The sequence below is a fragment of the Hipposideros armiger genome, unplaced genomic scaffold, assembly GCF_001890085.2.
Source record: "Hipposideros armiger isolate ML-2016 unplaced genomic scaffold, ASM189008v1 scaffold_62, whole genome shotgun sequence".
In the NCBI taxonomy this organism is placed as follows: domain Eukaryota; kingdom Metazoa; phylum Chordata; class Mammalia; order Chiroptera; family Hipposideridae; genus Hipposideros; species Hipposideros armiger.
In genome coordinates this window covers 4,248,041-4,267,339 of record NW_017731412.1, presented here as the reverse complement: position 1 = coordinate 4,267,339, position 19,299 = coordinate 4,248,041, and the positions used below count along the sequence as shown (strand labels likewise).

Below are 19,299 nucleotides of genomic sequence, written 5' to 3'. Positions count from 1 at the left end.
CTACATTTGCTATTTTAACCTGTCAGTTAAAAAATAATTACTATGTCAGTATGGCTGGCGGCTCATATAGGAAAAATATGCTGTCTCTTAATCAAAGGTGATTACAGTTTTTTCCTGTCTATAAATGCGCTTGTTGTGTAACGAGAATGCATTAGTCTCAGACTGATGTACGAAATGAAAGGCAGCAAGAAGCAGCACCATTGTTATCACTCCAGGCGTGTCTAATGAATCGTGTTTCCATGTTCTCTCAGTCACGCCGTAGAGTGCCCTCAGCCAGGGCTAAGCCTCCTGTAAAATGCTCTTTAAGATTATTGTAGCAAGAACAGAAATGCTGGATGAGTGGGGGTGGGGAGAGAATGCCAACAAGACAGCTGCATTTCAAACAGTTACAGCTGCAAGGATTACTCACTGTAATGGCAGTGACAGACAACTGTTTGAGCTTTAGTGTAAAAGGCAATTTGGGGACTTGCCCTGTCAGAATTTTAGTAGCAATCTGTGTGTGTGTGTGTGTGTGTGTGTGTGTGTGTGTGTTTTGCATGCATGCACGCATATGTGTATTTCAAATCAGGTTGTGTCTGAAGAGTGGAAGGAGATATTAATTTTCACTGCTTAATTGTGCCAGTGTTAAAATCAATAGTTGAGTCATCCTGATTAAAGTCATTGTCTTAGAGGAAGTTTATAAAATGTTTATTTTGTAGTATTGATGGATTTAAATATGAATTTTCTAACTGAACTATATATCTAGTTTTTTTTTTTTTTGTAAATTTAATTTTATCTGTGGTTCCTGACCCATTAATGTTGACCTTTCTTATAATTTTAAAAGCATGTAGCTGTTTAATAAATAATAGTAGCTTTATTTTAAAAATCTATTTCAAATATGTTCATTGAAGAAAATCTGGAAAATACACAGAGTAAAGAAGAAAATAATTGTTCCAGCAATCTAAGAAAATGTTTATTTTAATGGTTGCCCTTCTAGGCTTTTTTAAAAGAAAATGTGTATTATATAACAAAATGTAGAGTATATTAATAGCTTTAAAGGATAAAAATGTAATAGTTATTTTAAAATCTTTAAGAGGAGTATCAAATGGGGGCAAATTTCATTCTTAGAAGTCACTAATAGCCATTGTGCAAGATTTCCTTTTCACTGTGTAGCTATTAAAGCAACATTGCAGCCTGACTGTTTTCTTTGCCTTTTGAAGGACTTGTTCAGTTTATCTAGAAATTTAGTTTTATGGTCTCCTTCAATTTAAAAGTTTAGTGGCTTTACACGGAGTCCTGTGATCCATTGAAATGCTAACTTGGGTCATGTCTCAACTGCTACAATGCTGTGTGGAAACCATCATTAAAATTCTGGTTATCCTGCAACTGGCAGAGAACTCATGCTGTTCTATTCCTTAGTAAGACATTATACTGTTAAGATTTGAGTCATGACTCTGCTTCTGTCGGATGAACATTATCAATGTTCATAATCATTTAAAGTTGCAAATAGGTCAAAACAAGTGGAGCATTTTGATACACATCTTCTATCCCTAATTCTCATTTGATGAATTGGCATTGGGAAAGTTAAAATCCATTTTCAGCATAGATTTGTTAAGTGATACCAAATATTCTACACCCGCAAGCAATTCAAGGAAGTCAGAGCTCTAAGTGGGTTGAATTTGATTTAAGTAATAAGTCCATTTAGTTATTAATGACTTCAAATATAGATCTTACAAGGCAATCAATGGTGGCATAACTGTGATCGATCAATAGTGTATGTAATTGGATTTTTTATGGGTATAATGTTATATTTCAGAATTAATGCAGTATTATGCTACTTTGTTACCCAGTTTTTGTAAGTCAATGTTAAGAAAGCAGATACTTCAAAATTCTATATATATTTATCTTTAAAATCTTTCATGTGATGTAACCCATAATATTAAATTAATAAATGTTTTCTTATATTGTCTGTGTAGTGCAATTCTTAGATAGTAAATTTAATAATTTAAAACAGAAAAAAACTAGCGTGCTTTATCTATTGCAGATAAAGGTTGAAAACAAAGGCAGTGGAGCAGATTGGTGTCAGAGCTGCTCTATCTTTAGCCGTGTGTCACTGAAACGTAACTGGGAAATAATCTTCTTGTTTCACGTGCCTTGCTTTAATCTATTTGTGTTTTTGGAGTTTGGAGCAAAATTTGATTTTCAGTAATTTTAATGGCTGAGTAAGGAGTGCCGTCCCTGAAAGTTCCCCTCCCCCTCCAATATTTGCAATGTCCAATGTGGTTACTGAGCTCAATGTTCTGGATAATAGGTTTCATTAGTTTTGATGCCTGAGGTAAAAAAGCAGTAGGTGGGAGTAAGAAGTGTTTTTGATGTCTAGACGTTCATTTCAGCTGTTGCTGCAATATGAGACATTAAAAGGAAATATGTATCATAGCTCAGAGGAAATATGTATTCTTTGAAAGTAATTCTACTTTTAAACTGTGTAAGGCAGGGTGACCTGAATTCTAAAAGGATGAGCTTGAATTTCTTCAAGGTTTCACAATCGTTATGCTCTTCCCTATCCTATTCCATTCTCCCTCCTTCCATTTTTTTCCCTCTTCACGTAAAGTATGTCAGTTTCATTTGTCGACTTGGAAGTGATATCTTTCCAAGATCTCTGCTGGGAAACAAAAAATTATTGAAGTATATGCTGCTTTGATATTTTGCCATATTGACTTTTTTCCTGAACCTTTATATGGGTTTTCTTTCAAAGAAGCTTATTAATTCTGCAAGGAGCCATGTTTTGCAAACTTGAAAGAGGCTTTGTATTACAATTTGTGAGGAGTTAAAAAAATAATTTGGGCACTAAACAATAATTACAGCTATTTAAATTTTCCTTTCTAAAACACTGTCTTCTGCTAAAAATAAATTTATGTAGTACTTTTGCAGTTTAAATATTTGATTATGAGGTTTACTGTATTTAAAAAGGTTGAATAACAGCAATTAAAAATTTTCTGATTATAGCTTTTGCAATTTAAGAGATAACTTTAGTGCCAAAATAGTTTTTGTTTTTGTTTTTTTTTGGTAAATAGGCAGCTGTGATGGTACTTCATTTTATTTTTCAGTTTTAGTCTGGCTATAATAGACCACGTAATAGCAGGGGAAAGTTTTCATTTCGGAATTCTTTGTTTTGGTTGATTCTTGCCACTCATTTATTGTACACACATTTTAGGTCTCTGGTGCTATCTTTTCTGAGACTGTTAACAAAATTTTAGAAAAAAATTGTATTACACGTAAGTAGATTTATATAGTCTATAGAGATAGTCTTCTTGCTACTTTCCTATATAATTAATAAGCATTTAAGTTGAAACTTGAGAGATCAAAAGAATTAGAAAGGCTTTAAAAAAAAAATATGGAGACAGTATACCCTGGGGAGATTGTAGTCTTCCTAAAGACAGGCCTCAGCACTTGCAGGCCTTATAAATTTGACAGTCGCTTTTCTTCTCAGTCCACCTTGGAAGGGAGAGAGGGAATTAAGTAGTAAGTGCATCTCATGTTATTTATAGATGCTTAACCTAGACTCACTGCTCTCTGCCCCCCCTCCCCCAAAAAAGAGGATGCTTTCTGAAGAATCTCAATATCAAGCAAATGAAAGTGTTGGTTTAAATTTTACCTTGGGAGGAGGTTGTCTCAGATGAATTAGTTTAAAAAGCTATTAAGTGATTTTCTCTGACTTGACCATGGAGCTGTACAAAGAGATTGCAGAAGCAATTTCAGTTTTGTTTAACTTTTGCAAAGGTTACTTGTGGCTACTTAGAAAACATTAATTTAAAGTGCAAATTGTAGATCCAAAGGGTAATTTAACCTCAGTGTTGAAAGTTCTCTTTCTAGCCAATACTAAGAGTAAAAGAGGGGAAGGTGGCTTAACTTCACACTAACCCTATGGAGAAGAGTGGTTTCATGGAAGAGCATGGGTGTTAGAATCAGAAAACTTGGATTCGAATCTCTTCTTTGCCACTAATCCTCTTAACTAGATAGATATAAGGAGATTTTGGGTCGAAGCTAATTCCAGTGAAATTTGAAAGGCATGTGCAGACATAATATCAGGTCAACTCAACATGTTTATCTGAAATGTCTTAGTCACTGCAGCTATGAAAGTAAACTCCCTTGAGAGGTTTAATTAATGTACTAATTCGTCTATTTACTATTTATAAAAGTAGATATAAAAATACATTTGATCCTGTGAGCTGCTGAGAATAGATAGCTATGTTTGATGTGTAGATTATGTGTCCTTGGGCAAGTTTAAGATTTTTAAGCCTTAGTTTTCTCATTTAGAAAATGGAGATTAGAATAAATGGTATTGGTCAGAATTCTTTGTTGCAAACTAAGAAAAGGCGTTGGTTAAAAGGATATTGCGTGTTCACAGAACTATTTGGCACGGCTAGGATCAGTGCCGCATAACTGGTTTGATGAGAAGTGAGTGCTGTCACCACCAAGCGCGAGATGCTCCAGTGCCTGCACTGCTTTAGTGTCAGAACTTGATCTTTCAGCCTCTATTTCTAGCGCCAACAGCAAGACCTGTCTCCTTCCACTCCCTTTTGTGTCACTAGATCCAGAGTCAAAGGCGTGGTGTGGGAGCATCTAGTAGGGTTCACATTGCAGGAGAGGATGGAAAAGAGAATCAGTGTTTTCAGCTCCTGTTAGGGGTGACCATCTTTGACCCCAACCAGAAGCCATGAAATAGGCAATCCCAGTGACAGGAAGAAGTCGAATGCCGACTGGCTGTGAATGCCACATCTGAATGCCACATGTCCTTTGCCTCATGGTGTGGTGGCGAAAAGTGCCACTCCTCCCCCCATTTACACAGTGCTTGGTTCAAAGCTTGGCACATCGAATAAAACCTCAGAAGATGAGATTGTTTTCTGGATAGAAAACCAATCTTGACTATAAGTTATTTTATTATTATCATTTTGAAATGAAAGACTTTTTATGTTCCACAAAGTATTCAAAGTAGTTTTTGCCTCACAGTGGTTTTCACAGCCTTTATTAGCTTTTTGAGAGCATTCCTAATTTCTAGCCTGGTGCTTGAGGCATAACGGCCAAGAACTATTGGCCAGTGAACGTTGGCCACATATCTACTATTAGATTCCAAAAATGTTATTCTAGGTTTAACTTATTTTGGAATTTTAGAGATTCCTTGAAACATACATGTGTTTCTGGAAATTCTGTACATGAAGTAGAGAATAAATAAAATGTAGCCTTATGCGTGTTCCTTTCCACAAATATGGACAGTAAATTAAAAGGGTTAGCAAATGAATGCAAGATCTTTAAATTCATCGCCTAAATTGATGATGGTATTTACTAGAGTGATTAAATCTTTGATCACATTAAGTTGTTGACTTCTGCTAAATTATTCACTGTTCCTGAATCTTTAATAAAATATGTAAGACTTAGGAGTTTTAAATCTTCAGTGAAGTCCAAACACTGTTTAATAACTCTACTGATTTATATTTTAAATTTTATGGGTTAGCTTATAGGATAATGCATAATTTTCTAGTTTTTAAGCTATAGTATACTTTTCTTAAACAAGAGCTTAATGTAGTGTGCTTTGTTTTACTTATTTTCTTCCCTGTTTCCAATTAAATTGGTTTATATTAATTTATATAATACTATATAGTCATAATATAAAGGAGGATATGAGAATTGCCATATAAAAAGTATATTAATAAAGGTACTTTAAAAATAATTTTCAGTATTATTTGTATTATTTGCAGTATTTCATATGAAGTACTTGATATAACTAATAGTGTATGTATGCTGTTGAGGAGGACCACTTGGGTATGTCATGGCTTGTTGCTGTAACTGTTTTATGTTTTTTTGCTTTTAATTTATGAAGGAATGGACACAATATCCTTTGGATAGAAACAATCATGTTTAGTGTACATAAGTTTAGAGTAGGACTCCTTTGGATTCACATCCTGTTCTCATTTTCAACACAAAAAATGTAAAAAAATCAATGTAAGCATATTCATTGTGGCGTAGGTCCAGAGCCTTGTCCAATAGTAAAATGAGTTTATGTAAATTAGAGCAGTGAAAGATTGTGAGTAAATTTTAGTTTTTTTTGTATATAGTTGTACGAGTGTTGGCAAATGTACACAGTTATGTAACTACCACCATAATCAAGATTAGAGCAGTTCGATCACCCCCCAAATTTCCATGTCCTCTGTCACCAACACCCCCCCCCCCCCACCCCATACCTGGATACCGTTGAGCAGTTTACATTACCTTAAGTTCGCCCTTGCAAGAATGTCATATGAGTGAGTCAGGCAACATATGGCCCTTGTAATACGCCTTTCTCCACTTAGCATAGTGACATTCATGTTTTGATTGTGTCAGTAGTTCCTTTTGTTTTTGAATAGTATTCCATTGTATGGATTTTCTGTTGTTAGTCATTTGGATGATTTCCAGCTTTGGGCAGTTATGATAAAAACGATAAACATTTGCTACAGTGTTGCATGCGAACATAAGTTCTTAACTCTACTTGACTATATACCTAGGGGGATATTGCTGGGCTATATGGCAAGTATATATTTAACTTGAGAAAAAATTGCCGAAGTCAACTTTTCCAAAATGGCTGTACTATTTTTGCATCCCTCAGCAGTATATGACAGTTCGTTACTCTGTATGCTCACTAGTATTTTCATTTTTTTAAAAGCCATTCTAATGGGTGATCTCTCATTCTGCTTTCAATTTGCATTTCTGTAATGACTAGCGAGGTTTTGAACATCTTTTCATGTTTTTATTTGCCATTCATATATGTTCTTTGGCAAAGTGTCTGCTCAAATCTTTTGTCCATTTTCTAAAATTGTTTTTTTCTTAGTGTTCTGTTTTGAGATTTTTTTTCAAGAATAGCATATTGTGAATATGAGTCCTTGTCAGAAATGTGATTTGTAACTGCTTATTCCCCATCTGTGGCTGTCTTTTCCATAGCTTAACATAACTTTTTCATGTTTTTTGAAGAGCAGAGTTCTTCATTTTGATGAAGCCCCGTTTAACTTTTTTTTACCCTTATGGATCACATTTTGGTGTCATGTCTAAGAAGTCTGTTTAATCTAAGCTTATACAAAGTTTCTCCTGTATTTTCAGTCTTATAGTTTTAGGTCTTGCATTTTGTTCTATGATCCATTATACGTTAATTTTTCTATGTGGTGTGAGGTAGGGGTTGAGGCTCATGTTTGTTGTGAAATTCATTAATTTTAGCACCATTTCTTGAAAAGATTTTTTTTCTCCACTGAATTGCCTTTGCTCCCATTGTTGAAAATCAGTTGATCATATAATTGTGTGGGTCTATTTCTGGACTCTATTTTGTTCTGTTGATCTATATAATCTATCCTTTCTCTAGTACCACACTCTCTTGTCTATTCTAGCTTTGTAGTAAATCTGGATATCAGGTGATATAAGTTTCTCAACTTTTTTTTTTTTTACAACATTATTTTGGCTTTGCTTTTTCACATAAGTATGTAGATTCAGCGTGTCTGTTTATGTTTTAAAAAGTTCTGCAGAGATTTTGATTGGAATTCAATTGACTCTAGATTGGTTTGGAAGAAACTGACATATTAACAATAATGATTTTTCTAGTCTACAGTCAGTGTACACCTCTGCATTTCTTTGTCTTTTTTATTTCTTTCATCAGTATTGTAGTTTTCAGCATATATATCTTGCACATAATTTGTACATAATTTGTAAGATTTATATCTGGGAATGTCATCGTTTTTTTGGTGCTGTTGTAAATGTTGCTTAAGTTTTTTTCCATTGCTAATTATTCATTCCAGGATATATGATTGTTTTGTATCTATGAACCTAGTGTTCTGTGATTTAGGTAAACTCAGTTTTAATTCTAGTAGCTATTTTCTGTTGATTCTTTAAGATTTTCTAATAGTCATGTCTCTTCTGAATAGAAACCCTTTTATTTCTTTCATTCCAGTCAGTATGCCTGTTACTTATTTATTTTTCTTGCTTTATTGTATTGGCTTAGACTTGCACTGTACTGTGGAATAGGAGTGGTGAGAGCAGATATCCTTGCTTTGTTCTTGATATTAGGGAGAAAACATTCAGTTATTTTTTTAAACATTAAGTATGACATTAGTTGTAGGGTTGTTTTTGTAAGTGCTCTTTTAAGATTTGTTCTTTGGAAAAAAAATCAGTTCTAAGACCTATCTTAAAATTGTTGAAATCAGGATAAAATCCTAGTGATATCTTAAAATGGTCATGTAGTTGGCATTGCCTGTGCCTGAGCAAATCGTTGAGTATTCCTGTTACATTGCTGAACAGCTACACATCTTCAATATTTCAATTAACCAAGTATTTGAGGACCATTTGAGGAAAAAATAGAGTTCTAGTTGTTGTGTGAGAACTTTCCTTTGACATCTTTTGTTTAGGTCAAAGTAACACCAACATGAAAATATGATCTGAGGAAGCAATTAGATGTGACTGTGAGTATTCTCTAAGACAACTCACCTGGCTTCTTCGCTAAGTTAATGGCATGTTTGAAAAAGAGATGAGCTGTTGTAGATTAAGAAGATTTATGATATAACTTGAGAGGCATTGATAGACTGTTTAGATTTTGATTTGATGTATGCCGAAGTGCTTGGGAGTGGGATTTGCTTTCACGTATATCAAGGAAAACAGAAAGAAAAAGGAAAAAGAAAGGATGGTTGAAGCAAATGACACAGTGTTCATAATTTGGTTTAGGAATTGAAGCGTGTGATTCTATTTTAAAGTGTTTGAAGATTTTAATTCTCAAAGATTTTTAAAAATGTGCAGAATAATTGTTACCAGCTTGGAAGACAGTCTTGGAAAGAAGAGCTGTCCACGCATTTGACAAATGGTGCACCATCACCAATTCTTTTTATGGCATGAAAGACTGTATCATGTAGGAAACCAGTGACGCCAGCGACTGACTTGAGGAGTGATTCCAAAGAGTTAGACTTTGAATATTGATGACGTTTTATTAATTTCTAACTTATTTCTTTGAATATATGATTTGTTTCATGTATGTACAATAATGATACTTAAAAAATGTATTTCATTAAATCTAAAGGAGCTCTTTCATTACAAATTCAAAGTTGTAAGTGATAAGAGCTATCTTATAGTTTAATTGGCAGCTTTCTCCCACCCTTCCGCCCCTAATGATATATAAAATAATGGTGCATGTTAAAATTGGTGGTGTCTTAGAGTCAGTGAGACTCATTAGGAAAGAAAAGCAAATTATTATGGGGTGTTTCTTTTATTGAAATGTTAGCGCTCTTTCTCACCCAGGAAAAACTCTACCCAAAAAGTTAATGTGTGAGAACAGAGATTCATGTCACCTTCAGAAAATTGTAGAGAACTTTTGGATGGTTTCTCCTGAATAGAGATAATCGGTTGCTAGCAGGAATGTCTGTTTATTTGTTGCATTTTATTTCCATTCCTGTAGTTACAAATCATATGTGTCTGCCAGAGGTTGCTTTGGGAAAATTCGGTAAATTATGATGAGCCACATAGGCAGGAACATAAAAAAGTTACCTGGCATAGGAAGACAAAAAAGTGTTTACCCAGTTTTATCATTAAAAAAAGCCCTTTAGATAAAACTTATGAATGTAAATACACTTCTTCAAATTCTATCTGATTGGAGAATATGCAGATGCATTTTGAGATGTCTGTTAGTGTGATAAAAGCATTAAAAATGCATTGTGGGTTTAACCTGTGTTTTAATTCTCTGTCAGAATTTTCTCTGGTGAATGCTTTTGTCAAGATAACAAATAAACGGGAGAGGAAATTTTCTTCTGCAAATGTTTCCATCCTTCCAATTTTTTGCTGTCTTGAATGGAAGTAATATAATTTAAAAGAAAATTAGCCAACTTCTCTAGGGTGTTTTACATCTTTTTATATATGAAAAGAAAGTTAAGAATGCATGAGGTATTGTTAGTCTGTTGGATTCTCTTGGTATTAAGAGTTACCTGTGGCTCAATGTTATAATATATTTAAAAGGCAAATATGGTATTTCCCCAAATGTCAAACATTAAAGAAATTATGAGTTCAGGAAATAAATTGATGTTATATTAAGATTTAGTTTCCTGACATTCTCCCTAACATCATGTCCTTAAAATCCTATTCAAATACTGCTTTCAACATTTAGAAAATTTTGTGTAACTCATATTTTTGGATATTTTTTTCCTTTTGATTTTCCCTCTGAAAATGCATATGACAACTTTGGTATTAATTATTTTTAAATACCTTTAATAGAACTTTAACAAAATTAGTCTTTGTGACACTATAAGGTAGGAAAGGTTAATTTGAAAATTTCAAATGATTTTAAACTTTGAATAAGCAGGTTGGAAAGACTTTTATGGCTGTATTTCAGAGACTTTAAAATCTAAACACATATTTCCTTTGGTACAAAAGTATTTTATAACTTTGGTTAAGTATTTCACTTCCTTTCTCTTTTTCAGTGTGAGATGATTTATTTACATTCATTCACTTTGCTTTAGAAAAATGTTTTAGAAGTTTCTTTTTTATTTTTGTTTGGATGCCCTGCTTACTGGTTCATTTTCTTTTGTTTTGTTTTGTTTTGTTTTTTTCAGTTGTGGAAGAAGGACTCTGGGAAAATGGCCTTTCCTATGAATGTCGGACGCTGCTCTTCAAAGCGATCCACAACCTGTTAGAAAGGTAAGAGAAGGAACAGCATCCAGGTGGCTGTGAGTCTCCAAGGGCAATGCTAGGTGCTCAGAGCGTTTCCTATAGTTCTCAGAACGTTTTCACACACAGTTTTATAACAATGCAGTTATATCAATCGCTTGTTTCTTTTTATATTGATATAATTTTAAAGTTAGAGAATTTTCAGGAATAACACAAAGGACTCCATGTGTCTTTTACAGATTCACCAGTAGTTTTTCTTTTGCCTAGTTTGCTTTATAATTAGTGTGTGTGTGTGTGTGTGTGTGTGTGTGTGTGTATGTGATTCCCTGAACCACTTTTTTTTTTTTTGCACACATAAGATTGTATTTTTTTAAGTGTACATTTCCTAGGACAAGGCTATCCTCTCATATAAGCATACTACAATTATGAAAACTAGGAAATTGAACATTGATAAATTGCTATTATTTAATCCATAATTCAACTCAGGTGTTATCAGTTGTCCCAATTATGTTCTTTATTGCTTAACCCCCCTCTCCCCAAGATCCAATCCATGATCATACGTTATATTTTGTTTACACATCTCTTTAAATCTAGAAGAGTTCCTTAGTTGTTTTTTTTCTTTTTCATTTTTAACATTGGCATTTTGGATAAGTTCAGGCCTTATGTTTTATATTAAAAGCCCCTCAGTTTGAGATAGTTTCCTCATATTTAGATTCAGGTTATGGTTTATTAGGAATACCATAGGAGTGCTGTCCTATCCTCCTCAGCAGGAGGCCCATGACTTCAGGTTCCCATTTTTAATTTTGATCCCTTTTTGGAGCTGGTTTCTCTGCTGTAAATTAATAAATACTTGTTAGTTATGATCTTTATTAATTCTGTATTATAATTAATAATTTGTGGTCAGGTCCAATGAGATTGTATAATTATCATGTTTGTTATCAAATGTTGACTCACTTGTTTTAGCCTCTATTAGTTGGTGGTCCTTGTCTAAATCAGTTACTACTATTATGGGTTTAATGTTAATTTTCAAATGCCACCATTCCTTCTACTTTTATTAGTTGGCACTCTGTTGTAAGGAAGAGCTTTTCATTTCCCCCCTATGTATGTATGTATGTATGTATTTATCTGTCTCCCTTAATCTTTATATATCTGTATAAATTTGGAAAAATGGATTTCTGTTTTACTCAGTGGATTATATGATTCATTACCATTATTTATTTTGATATGTTCTTTCATATTTGCCTGGGGGAACCCCCTTCATGATGGCTGTTATGGTTTTTTTACTTGTCCTCATCAATATTTGAGCACCTCCTTACTTTCTGGCATAACACTATGTCAGGCTAACACTATGTTCAGGCTCTGGATGGTGTTTTAAAGGGAGGAATGGATGAAAAAGAATGGGTTAGTTCTACAGGAAAAACTTTATTCACTACCTTTCCTGAGTTTACATATAGTACTTTTAGGTGATCAAAGCTGAAAGAACATTCTAGTATCATTAAGCTGCTGCTTCTTTTTTTTTTAGAAACTGATTTTTTTTAAGCTGAGCCATTTTGCCACCTGTTGGCAGCTCAGCTCGGGCTGGGGATCGAACTGGCGACCCTTTTGTTCAGAGCTCACACTCTTGAGTGAGCTCTTAACCAACTGAGCCACTCAGCTGGCCCTATCATTAAGCTTCTTACTCAGCTTTTATCAAGGGTAATATCACTATAGTAGAACTGCTTACGGTTCTTAAGCTGCAGTTGATAAGTTGCCCTTGTTTAAGTCACTCAGAAACACACATCCCTCCCCCCCATTTATCTATTTTTCATTCTGAACTTTAGTTCCTGCCTCTGTGACTTGGAATAGACCTAGAGGCCATCTGTTACTAATGGCAGTATATTTTATTTATTTTTTTTGGCTGAGCCATCCTCTAATGGCAGTGTATTTTAGAAGCATTGATTTTAAGAGTTAAGTACTCGTAAATATTCCACATATTTGGTAATTCTTTCTCCCACTGCAAAACAGAACAAAACACAAGCACACACAAACTTCCTTCAGGAAAAAGGGGAAAATTTCACTGGTTCCATAATCTTATGCCAGAATCAAGCTCTTACATCTATATTGTAATTAATGTACCTTTAAACACAATCTTTTTTATATGTTTTTAATGTATATGGAACAAAGTACATATTTTAAAAAATTGTAGTTCACTGTGTTTTTTCTATTACAATTTTCAGAAAAATAATTATTAATGAATTTGTGGTTGAATTGGATTCTTTTCAGTCTTTTGTGTTTTAAAAGGTAGCATGTTTTTTTATTTGTTGGAACAAAATTAGAAGAGCAGAAAAACAGAGAAGAGAAATGCAGATACTTCATTTATTCTGTGCTCACGAATCAGAATTTGTGATAAAAATTGAAGTCCAGGTCAAGATGAATTATTATTTTATAAGAAAGTTCACAGTGATGGATGCATTTTGTCATGCTGTAAAGCTTGGGATAGTTCTGAAGAACTTTGTGTTAAACCTTGGTTTGGTTTCAGGGTCTGTTACTTGGGCAGTTACCACAACCTCACTAAGCCCTAGTTATGCCCTTTCAGTGAAGTCTAGGATAGTGTACTGTGTACCTTGACTTTTTGTTAGATGAGGTGTATGATGTGTGCGTCATAATACTTGACCTATTGTTACTATTCAATAATTATTAATTCATTTCCCCCATAAATTTTCGATTTTGCCCATTTTGATTTGAATCCTCCTATAAGACAGGGCTTCTTTTAGAAAATAATTAATAATCAAGCTGTTGAGTTTCCTTCTTGCAGTTAGAGTGGATGACTTGAGATTCTTTTGAAAAATTATAATACTTCTTTTGTCCTTTAAAACAACTTTAAGTAACTGTGTTTTATAAATGGAAATGACCCTACTCATGAGGCAGGGAAGCATTTTAAATGGTTGTGTTTAGCTCTCTTTATTCATTGTCAAGAGAGCTCTGTTGGCTAATACATTCTTGCCCTTTTGTTCTTCCCATAGCTTAGACCATTTGCTGTAACTTATTTATCTGTTTACAACCTAAGTTTATTGAAATGAAGGCTACTTTCTATTCCCAGCAATTTTCTGTTATGCCTTTCCATTTTTATTCAGATAAGATTGACTTGGTTTCCCAGTGTGGGTGTTTTGAGTTTCCAGCATGAAGCCCGAATTGAAGTTATTAAAACAGATCATCAAGTAATGCGTCACTTGTAGGATGTCTGTGCTTCCTGGGCCATTTTTTTTCTTAGTTTGCGTATTAAAAAGCTTGTACATCCGATTTATTATTTCTGCTTTTTATTTCTTAGCATATGGATTTGTTTAGTTAAAAGGGAATTCCATTAACTACTTTGAGAAGCTCTCACTTACAGCTATAAGCAGGAGTTATATAAATCCATCTTCTTTCCAAAAGGTGGCAGTTGCTAGTGTATACAGAATCACTGCAGTGGTTTATTAAAAATAATTTCACTACAGAAATTAAGGTAACCATGTGAACTTCACACAGAAGAAGATAATTTCATTTCTTGTTACTATTGATTGGTGCTGAGGTAATACTGCATCGATGCTGTGTAGACTATTTTAAATTCTAAGGTAATATGACTTTAAGTAGTTTATCTTTCATTTATTTGCTTGTCCTATAATTCTTCAATATTTGCATACACTGGATTGTATACTTCCAACTAGTATCATTTGTCCATTAAAAAAAAGAACAACCCTCAGTGCTGCTTACTCAAGAGCATTTTCCATTGAGGTGTCAGACGGAAGCTAACATACCTGGCTTTAATTTTATATATCTGTACAGGGGCATGCATTTGTAGAAGTTCATTTTTTTCACCGTCTTCAGAGATGAGATATTTTGGGTCTCTGCTCTGCCAATTACATAACTATATGATTTGGGAGAATGACTCAAGCGCACTGAGCTCCTGTTCTTGACGTAAAAAAGGTGAAGGATTGTTTTGTTCAGCACAGCACCTTGCTCATTGTAATAAATGGTCAACTGCTGTTAATATGAGCTGATAGAAGTATTGATACTTCTATTTTTAGAGTTGGACACAACATTTACAGTCAGCCTGTTTACCCAGGTAATTCTGGAATCCCATTCTAAAATATCCTTTTTTATGTGGCCATTCATTTTTTCCTTGAATACTTCTGGTTATGTGAGCAGCCTCCCGAAGGAATTTTCTTCATCCCTCCCCTTCATCCCTCCCCAAGGAATTCTCTTCATCATTAGAGAGCGCTCATTGTTAGAAAGGCTTTCTTATGCTGAGCAGAAATCTGTTTCCTGTAACTTTCATTTCCTTATCTTAACTCTGTTCTTTGGGGGTCATATTTAATTCACCTAATTCTACTTCCATGTGGTGGCCTGTGTAATATCTTGGTCCCCTCAGTTATTTATTTTTTTCTTCTTTGTGGTACTTATATAACATTGAGCCTGCCACCCCCACCCCACCTTTCCTTCAGCCTTCCAGGTATTCCTCTAATCAGTCCCGTTTTCTTCATTTGGATTGCCACTAGCCGACTTTAAGATGCCATGTGTTTCACGAAGTCTTGCAGTGGCCTCTTTCATTAATCAGGTTAAGCTCAGTTATGCTGCAGTAACAAAAGACCTAAAAGATCTTAAAACAATGGAGATTTATTTCTCACTCATACTGTTTGTCCTTTGTGAGTCATTTACTGCAGCACTGCTCCGTATTCAGTTGCCATCAGGCAGGAAGTTTGTTGATAGGGCAGCCATGTCATGGCCTGGGCTCCTGGAAGGTGGCAGTGGTAAAACACAGCCCATTGAGGCCTCTGTTCAGAAGTGATGTATGCCATTTCTGCTCACATTACATGGGCCAAGATACTTACCGCCAAGCTAAATGTAAAGTCAAATTGATGAGAAAGTATTATCCATTCGTGGGGGGCAGCAAAGTCACATGGCCAATCTTGATGTGAGTGGGAGAAGGAGAGCTAGCACATATTTGGGGAAAGGATACAACCCACCATCCTCTCAGTCGAGGCCTTCTCCCTTCTTGTAATCTGTCCTCCAGACAGGTGCTGGTTATATTCCTAAAACACAGGGGTGTTTCTGAAACACAATTATGGATGCATTTATACGTGTTTTTAAAAACTTTGAACCATATTGGCCTCTTTTGGTATTTTCTTCTCTTATGATTTCTTAGAATTTCAATATTTGAATATTCAGGCCTAACTTGTATAGTTCTATATCATGTAGTCATGTTTATTTTTCCTCTTTCCTGGGAAAGTAAGTATCCTTCCTATTTTCTTAATGATCGATTATCCCTTTTTGGCAAAATGCCCAGAATGATAAAATATCATTCCTTTGGTTTTTGCTTATATAGAATCTCTGCTAATTTGACTTATATAAACTCTCTGCCAATCTCTTCCTTCTCCCCCTGCTTCTTGCGCTGAACCCTCCCACCCTCTAATAACGCACGAGTTCAGATTGTTCTCATCAGCCTTTGTAGTTCAGTGGGATTTTGTTATGTGTTTATAATTAATTTCTTGAAGGTTACACATAGTATTTTAAGTCTAGGTTGTCTCACACTCCTCACTAATGGAAAAGGACTTTGTGAGTAGATTTTGGAAAACAGAAATCTGTAATCTTCTGTTTAGGTATTTCTTTATTTGGCATTTTTAGTGTTGCAGATTTAATAGCCCTTACTCTTGTGTTATTATAATTGATAGTTTCCATAATATGCCATCTCCTTCCCACCTAACTCCGTCTAAATGAAGTAAAACATTGGGTTAAATAGTTAAAAAAAACAACAACAAAATAAATAGGAAATATGTACAGTTCATGTCACCCAGAGTTTTTATTATTGTCTCAATGATTGGCACCACATATGGGACTTAGGAAAATCTTGCTTTTGGAGCTTTGTAGAAATGTCTGGCATAATGCTGTCAAATTGGCATTATGTGTGGTGGTATACTTTAATTTTCTTAAGTTTTTAGAATAAAACATAAGCTGATTTTGGTGGAAAGATTTTTTTTTTCTTTAAAATGCAAATCATTTTTTTTGCACACAGTAGAAGATTACATGGGTCTTTTGAAGCTGTTATGCTCTATCCTGCCCAGGCTTACTTAGGGAGACTTTAATCTGTGGGTATTTGACATTCGTAAAACATAATGGCTCTTCAGAGTAGTCCACTCGAGCTGCTTTCCTAACAGACTGTCAGCGTATTCACCCTTCGGTAGTATATAACACAGCTGTAAAATTGCCTTTGGCCCAGAGCCTCTCGGTTTGCCAAGAGTTGGTGTTTAGAGTGAAGATATTCATTTGGAAAGTACAGTAAAAATAACGTGAAGAAAATTGGAATTGTCATTATGATAACAATAACTTTATATTTGTAAATTACTGGTTTTTAATGTCCTGTGGTATTGTGACCCAGTAGAGGTGATACTCAGAAGGCCAATGAGCAATGTCCTTGGATTTCAAAATAATAAATATAGTCACTAGAGCATGGTGGTAGGTACAGCTCTGGTTGAAGAAGTAGTGATTTAACTTTGCAACATTGAGAGTCCTTGGGTATAATGTGATAATAGGAGCAGGACATGAGTAATCAGTAAAATCCCATTTTACGGAATTGTGACAGTATGCTGCTCTCTAAGGGACAGGAGGGAAATGAGTCTTTAGACCTAAGGGGCATGTGCTTTAAAGAAAGAGACACTGTAAGCATTATAGATACAAGTGAATGAAAGCATATGTCTAATTGTCAATGAACAGAGAGAAACATGTTCACCCTAGTACTAATCAGTTTATCTGTTACTATTTTTAGGACAGGGAAAAATTATGACTTTAAATATGTGTGTGCATGTATGTGTGTGTGTGTTGTTTGGGTAACGGGATTAGACACTGGAAGTTTGAAACTAGAGGAGAAGTAGTGTTCTTGGGAACTGCATTGGAATGGGTGTTTCAGGTGAGGCTAGGTATACAAAAGAGCCCGATCATACAGAGATTTTTAGAGATGATGGCCAGAGGAGGTAGCGTCCACGGGGGCACAGTAGGGACCCAAAGTAATGGCGATAGAAGGACTCAGTTGAAAAAGGTTTTTTCAGCCCCTAAATTATATGGGTTTCTGTTATTTGGCTGGGAATTGAGATTATTGCAATGTCCAGAAAAGAGACTTCTTTGCACATGTGTTTGATACAGATCAGAGTGGTAAGGTAAAAGCTTTGATGCAGGTGAGGCTATGCTGGTAAGAAGTTACATAAATTTCAGTCTACCTGAGCAGCTCTGTAACTAGTGGTAACACTAGAGTGCAGTCTGGTTGAGGGTGTAGTAGAGGAATGCTATCCTTGGACTTCTTACCCTATGAAAACTCTCATACCTCCAGATAAATACCATATGACCTCACTTATATGTGGACTCTAAAAAACTGAATGAATGAGCAAATTAACGGAAATAGTCTCAGAGACACAGAGGAAAAACTAGTTGGGAGGGGTGTGGGGATGAAGGAGAAGGGGAAGGGACGAGACAGCATAAATAGGTAACCACAATATTGCCACAGGATATGAAAGACAGTTCGAGGAATATTGCGTCTTCGGAAAAGTCAGGATGCATGTTTGCGACAGATGGCACTAATTCATTTTTGGAAGTACTAGAGTCATTCACATCTATGTTATTGCTATGTCATTTGACAGCTGACAGTCCTAGCTTCATTCTAAAATAAAATTGAGCGATTTGGTTGAGTTTTGGAGATTTTACAACAAGTTGAAGATGGAAGACCAAACTGCATTTTTGCCATATTTTTCTGTTTTACTTCCATAAAGGGAAGAACGCACATCAAGCTTATGAAAAGTTGCGTAGTTTATGGTGACAATGCTGTACGAGATCATCAGTGCTAACGATGGTTCACAAAATTCTGTGCTGGTGATTTTGATCTCAACTACGTCCCTCGGTCAGGGAGGCCCACCCAGGTTGATGACGACAAAATAAAGGCAGTGATCAAATCAAACCCACGTTACACAGACACAAGAGATTGCAGAAACATTGAACATCCATCATTCAAGCGTTCACGACCACCTGAAAAAGCTGGGATATGTAAGCAAGCTCGATATTCGGGTTTCGCATGAACTCAAAGAAGTTCATTTGACGGCGTTTATAAACATCTGCAATATGCTCATTAAATGTGAGGAAAATTATCCTTTTTTGAAGCGACTGATAACTGGTGATGAGAAGTAGATTGCTTACAACAATGTAGTGCACATACGGTCTTGGTCCCGACGTGATGATTCGCCTCAAACAACATCGAAAGCAGATGTTCATCAGAGGAAGGCTATGCTCTCAGTGTGGTGGGATTTTAAAGGGGTCATGTTTTTCGAGCTCCTACCAAGGAACTAAACAATCAATTCGAATGTGGACTGTTAGCAATCGGACAGTTTGAACAAATCCATCATCTAGAAGCGTCCAGAGCTTATTAATGTAAAGGAGTTGTGTTCCATTGCGATAATGCGAGACCACACACAAGTTTGATTACCCGTCAGAAATTATTGGAGCTTGGATGGGATGTGTTGCCACACCCACCATACTCACCTGACCTTGCGCTGTCAGACTTCCACTTGTTTCGTTCTCTTCAAAACTCCTTGTGTGGTATAACGTTCAATTCAGATGAGGCTGTAAATCAGCACCTTGTTCAGTTTTTCGCAAAGAAAGACAGGT

At 35.2% G+C, this 19,299-nt stretch overlaps 1 protein-coding gene across 1 annotated transcript in view; it reads left to right on the top strand.

The window, feature by feature from the left end:
- Positions 1-19,299, top strand: part of MED13L (mediator complex subunit 13L) — a 260,986-nt gene that overhangs the window by 100,478 nt on the left and 141,209 nt on the right. Inside the window, exon 2 of the mRNA XM_019641580.1 lies at positions 10,584-10,668. The gene's annotated coding sequence lies outside the window, so the exon portion shown is untranslated. The remainder of the gene's footprint in view (positions 1-10,583; positions 10,669-19,299) is intronic.